This window comes from Simochromis diagramma, unplaced genomic scaffold (genome assembly GCF_900408965.1).
Source record: "Simochromis diagramma unplaced genomic scaffold, fSimDia1.1 OVJJ01000753.1, whole genome shotgun sequence".
In the NCBI taxonomy this organism is placed as follows: domain Eukaryota; kingdom Metazoa; phylum Chordata; class Actinopteri; order Cichliformes; family Cichlidae; genus Simochromis; species Simochromis diagramma.
Window position 1 is genome coordinate 15,822,336 of NW_024387523.1, and position 6,174 is coordinate 15,828,509.

At 41.6% G+C, this 6,174-nt stretch overlaps 1 long non-coding RNA gene across 1 annotated transcript; it reads left to right on the forward strand.

Annotated features, from left to right (window-relative positions):
* Positions 1–4,372: 4,372 nt before the first annotated feature.
* On the forward strand, positions 4,373–5,627 carry LOC120726603. Its single transcript, XR_005694342.1, has 3 exons — positions 4,373–4,777; positions 4,946–5,009; positions 5,397–5,627. It is a non-coding gene; the product is annotated as an uncharacterized LOC120726603 (long non-coding RNA).
* Positions 5,628–6,174: the final 547 nt, after the last annotated feature.

Consider the following 6,174-nt stretch of genomic DNA (forward strand, 5'->3'; position numbering starts at 1 on the left):
GAGCCTCTAGGAAATTTCCAATATCTTTTCCATAGTTCCAGCTCATTGAAATTGCGATCTAAGAGTGTGGAAGACGTGTTTCATGTGGGCTTTATTAAGTCTTGGCGTTGTAACGGCAGTCTGGTGAGAAAGGAGCGGCTAGGAGGCGCCAGCTCGTTACAATGGACGGTCTCTCTCTAAATAGATGCACGGAGAGCAGCATGCTTGGCTGTAATGGCTGCCACTGCACTCACACTAGAACACTCTCCAGCTACTACAACAACAGGATGACAGCCCCTAGCGGTGCTATAACCTAATAAGGGTTGTTACAGCGTCAACACATGTGTGTGACACCATAGAACACTTGTAGGCCTAGCTGGGTCACTTGTTACCCCTCTCGCCTGTGGCTTCTTTGGTCTATTATGGGGCTGGCAATTGTTTGTGAGTATCACTAAATCTATGACGTGGATCAGACTGGAGGAGAGATGATATGCTGCAACATTTATACTGTGAGCCAAGACATTTCAACTGCCAACGTGGTAGTCTGCTGGAAGATAGCGCATAACAAGTCTCCCGAGCTTGACCTGTCAACTTTAACTGTAGCATTATACCACAAACATGCTGTGGCCAATGTAGCAAACTAGCTATACACTCGAACATGACAAAGTAAGTATCAACATTGGTATCTGAAAATACAGGAACCAATCAATTGTTTTTATTGAAGTCAAATAGTGAAACAGTAACTGGTGCTTCAGTAGTTACTATAACAACTGAAGCACTACACTGTAAAATGTAATATTGTGTTTAATTAAAAATATTAAATAGGCTGAACTCAGTTTTTATCACTTTGTTATTAGAATTCGATTTAAATAAGTTACCAGTACATTTTATGCAAAAACGCTGATAAACTCAATTTATTTGAGTTGTCTTAACTTAGAAAAACTAAGTACGCTGGAAGTTTTGCTTCTCAGTGTGGAAGGATGAAAGATGTGTTTTGAAAATGCCACATCACTACCGTCCTCCTCCCTCTCGGATCAGTCCGCATGTTCATGGTGCCAGCATTTGTTATGGAATATGTTGAGCAAACCTGGAAAGGCGTCAGCTCAAGAGATTATTGTCATTGCTGTGGATCTTTACTTGATACACTGACTTGGTGAGTAAATGTTTACTCTTATTCAAACTGATTTTGTGGCTTCTCTTAGTTTAGCACCAGGTTTATAATCTTGCTAGCTAGTTAGTGTTAGCCTAGCATTGCTGCTGTCGCTGGGCTCATGTTACTTAAAAATTAACACCACAGCCTTAAAAACCTTACATAAAAATATGTCTGTGAAATTTTCTGTTGATTGTTTGAAATAAAAAAGTGAGATAAGAGTAGGGTTGCCAACTCCCTGAAAAATAAATAAGGGACACTCGTGGCCAGGGCCAGGCAACCCAGTTGTCTTCACCCTTCCCAGTGTGGTAGCTCTTTTTTTTGTGTGTGAAATTATTTTTTAACCATTTGACTTGAATTTGATTTAAGGAGATGCATATTCTTTGTGATATGACCATATGGGAAACAAATGATCATTTAGCCATTTATTTTTAGCTCAAAATGACAACATTAACACAGTAAAACAGGTCTCTTTCTTAAACAGAAGCCTGTCATGCTTAACTTTTGAGAATATAAGTAAATCTTTCTTTAAAAGAACTCTGTCCTGCTTAACTTAAAATTATATAAATTAATAGAAAACAATAGATCGAAAAATATTCTTGTAACAGTGCACATATAGTGCATTTAGTACAATTGGCTTCAGTTGAGGTATTATTTCAGCTTTTCTAATGCTAATCAGCTGCTCCTGTTTGTAAACCCACTTGTTCCCATGATTACGCATCTTAAGTCATCATCATTATTCATCTATGTATTACTTTTATGTATTAGTCATCTATTTGTTGTAATCATCTATCCTTGCAGTTGTTTATTACACAAAATAAATTATATTATCACACTTCTGGCCACATAGCGCTGATATTCACTGCACATGCCCATATTAACCTTAACCAGAGGTTTTAAAAAAAACAAACCAGTGTTTACATACCATATCTGCTTCTGCCGTGGCCTGGTGGACAAAAAAATGGTTAAGGGTTCCCCGAGCTTTCACGCCCCTCATGTTCTTCATGTGCCCACCATTAGAAGCATGCCTATGGAAAAAGTGCGCCAGCACACAGTGCAGTGCGCTTTAAAGGTGTTATCGTGCATTTTCCCAGCCAGGTGTTTTCCTTTTCCCATTCCTCCCTGTACTTTTGCAGCCTTTTTTTTTCTTTCTCTGAGCGAACAAACATTGCTGCTCTAATGCTGGGCTTACACTGTGCGATTTTTGGCCCATTTTGAGCCGATTTTTGAGTCGTGCGACCGATTTGGTGATCGGCCCGATTTTGGACTTCATCGTGCATCGTGTAGTATACGTGGGGTAAGGAGAAGCGATTAACACCTCACGACCAGCTCCCGATCATCAATCACTCGTGAGGGTGTCACCACAGCCGCTCACACTGCTCACGCGCAAACACGTAAACGTCGGTGAAAAAGACGGAGCAGCACGGCAGTGAAGCGTGTGATCTGGACACAAGCGATGGAGGCACAACTTGTAGAACTTTGGAAAGCTCATCCGAGCCTTTTCGATGTGGCATCACAAAATTATCACGACCACAACAACCGTGAAAATAGTTGGATTTACATTGCTGCTCAATCACAGCTGCCTGATCAATGTTTTTCATTAGCAATTTAGCAAAGTTGATGGTGGTGGTGTGCGTGTCTGTGTGAGTGAAAGACAGAGAGAGAGAGCGAGCGCGTGACAGATTTTCTGTTATAACCTTCATTTTATGGAGGCACAGTGTGAGCACTCAGGTCGCATTAGAGCATCGGGCGGTATAGTGTGAGACCCTGCATCGTGACCTACCAACTTCTAACCCCTGTGAGTCAATCGTGCAGTTTGAGCAGGAGCTGAATAACGTGACTGAAAAAAATCGCACAGTGTCTGCCCAGCTTTAGGTGTACTGTCGTCCGAGACTTGCACGACAGTGTCGGCGTTTGTTTCCCTGTTGGCCATGCTTCTTTTTGGGAAGGGGGCCGGGGGCTGGTGAGTGTCAGCACCACAGTCCAGGATGAGACAACGAACATCCAAGAATACATTGGGAAGATGGCCCCAACTGACCGAGTGCTCAGTGAATACCTCAGGCAGCAGAAACCCAAGAAAGAGGAGGGAGACGAGGAACCATCATGGAAGGACAGGCCCCTGCACGGTATGTACCACCGGCAGATAGAAGAGGTGGCTGATATCCAGAAATCCTACCAGTTGCTGGACAGAAAGACAGCACAGAGGCACTAATCATGGCAGCACAAGAACAAGCTCTGAGTACAAGATCCATAGAGGCTGGGGTCTATCACACCAGGCAAGACCGCAGGTGCAGGCTGTGTAAAGATGCCCCAGAGACAATCAAGCACATAACAGCAGGGTGCAAGATGCTAGCAGGCAAGGCATACATGGAACGCCATAACCAAGTGGGCAGCATAGTGTACAGGAACATCTGTGCCGAGTGTAACCTGGAAGTCCCGAGGTCAAAATGGGAGATGCTCCCAAGGGTGGTGGAGAATGACCGAGCTAAGATCCTGTGGGACTTCCAGATACAGACGGACAAAATGGTGGTGGCTAACCAACCGGACATAGTGGTGGTAGACAAACAGAAGAAGACGGCCGTAGTGATCGATGTAGCGGTTCCGAATGACAGCAATATCAGGAAGAAGGAACACGAGAAGCTGGAGAAATACCAAGGGCTCAGAGAAGAGCTCGAGAGGATGTGGAGGGTGAAGGTAACGGTGGTCCCCGTGGTAATCGGAGCACTAGGTGCGGTGACTCCCAAGCTAGGCGAGTGGCTCCAGCAGATCCCGGGAATAACATCGGAGATCTCTGTCCAGAAGAGCGCAGTCCTGGGAACAGCTAAGATACTGCGCAGGACCCTCAAGCTCCCAGGCCTCTGGTAGAGGACCCGAGCTTGAAGGATAAACCGCCCGCAGGGGCGTTCTGGGTGTTTTTTTTATATATATATATATATATATATATATATATATATATATATATATATATATATATATATATATCATGTTTAACCTGAGTAGCAAAAGACCACAGGGGATTGAAAAAAATAAGCCAGGAGTTTGCTGTGCTTGCAGACTCTATCAAGCCTTGACCTCCCGGTCAGCTATCGCGCTGGTGGATAACAGAGCTCTCCAAAAACGTGGAAGCACTTTTGCAAATATGTGATATTTTGATAAATTAAGTAGATATTTGAGCTTTACACAGCTACATTCTCGGCTGAAAGTATCTTAAAAGGTTATTTTGTGACCCAGAAAGGGTAATCTGGGGAAAAGGAGGATCGCATTTGTCGGCCACGGTTGTCGGAGCCTGTGCGTACTTGTCAGCGCAGCAATGGCGGAGGAGCGTGGCTAACAAACTTATTACTTTTTCTGGGTCACAAAATAAACTTTTAAGATATTTTCAGGCGAGAATGTAGCTGTGTAAAGTTCAAGTATCTGCTCGATTTATCAAGACATCACATATTTGCAAAAATGCGCCGAAGTTTTCAGAGACGTGTCAAATCTAGCCTTTATTTAACAACATAAGCAAACTCTATGTTACAATGATTGCACAGCCATTAAGGATCAAATCAGTTTCTGAAAAATGTTCTGCTTTTTCTCTCTCTGCTTGCTTCTTACTGTCTTTGAGGCTCGGGACCAGCACTCCTGTTGTTGGACAGAAAGACATCAGTAATTATTTTGGTTTTCCAATATATTAGCAACTGTCAGTGACATTTATATTAATCAGGCTGAACTTTAATCATACTTTAGATCAGCCTGTTTTACTTATTGTTTTATTTGTGCTTTGGTTTGGGGAAGTTGTTTCTTCACTGATCTTTTCCTGTCTTCTGTTATTAGACTTGAGATATGACTGCACTATGCTATTGCTGGTGACTCCAGTTAATTCTACAAGACATGCTGTGTAAGTAAACAAACAACAACAGTTTGGTCTGCATTTCTTGAAAGATCACATCCCCCAAACTTAGTTTAGAAGGTCTACACTGTAAATAGTGAAGTCTGCAAGTTTTCTTTTGTTTTGTGCCCAAATCATTTTGCACATCATTAGAATGAAAGTTATTGGCCATGTTTGCATATCCCTTTTTAAAATGATGCTTTCATGACATTATTGTATGTTGGGTGGTGGTCACGGCTATCCAGACTGACAATTGGGACATTGAATGTCACCTCTCCGATGGGGAGGGGGCCTGAGATTGTCCAAATTGGAGTCTATTTTATACCAAATGCAGAAAAAATGTTTTAAGAAAACAATTAAGTTCATGTTCCAAAAAATATGATTGTTTGCTTGCAGGACACCAGGAGAGATGAGTCCTCCGTCACAGATGGTGTGGTCAGTGAACATGGTCACCTGCAGGTTCAAGCTCATTGCATCTCCAACCCACATCCACTGCCACTGTACTTAAGGGAAGTTAAAGACTTTCTTCTGCACCTACATTTGGATCACCTCGATCCATGATAGTCATTCAGGCAGTAATGCCTGGACTGGAAACAAGCCATCTTTAAAGTAATACAACTTTCCAGCTCATGTGTTTGAATGAAAAACAAATGTGTTGTTTAAATCAGAGACTGCACTTGTGACAGAATAACAAATATTTTATTTTGATTATATAAGTAAGTACAAAACAAACTTGTGGTAGGCCTAAACTTATTTTCAGAATAATTACATCTGAGACTTTGTTTCATTGTAAGATTATAATAGTGATGGCAATATAATTGTTTGTTGTTCAGCAGAACAGTGTCCAGTATGTTGGCTGTTATACTTTGTTGTGTTTGAAAATAAAAGTTGGGCTCATTTTAACATCATTACAAAAAGTGTTGTTAATTATTTTTAATCATATTCAGGTTACCACAAATTGTTTTTTCATTTAGTTGAACTTGAAATGTTTGTCAGTAAGTAAACAATTAGTATTGTACAGTCAGAAATATCAAGTTAGTCTTAATACTGCAGACTTGCAATGATGGCTGTTGTCCTAACAGTCATCTTAAGTAAGCTTTACTTAGCATCTCATACAAGCCCCTAAATTTTTACATCCCCCAAATGGAAGTCCTATTGACACAAAGAAACGACA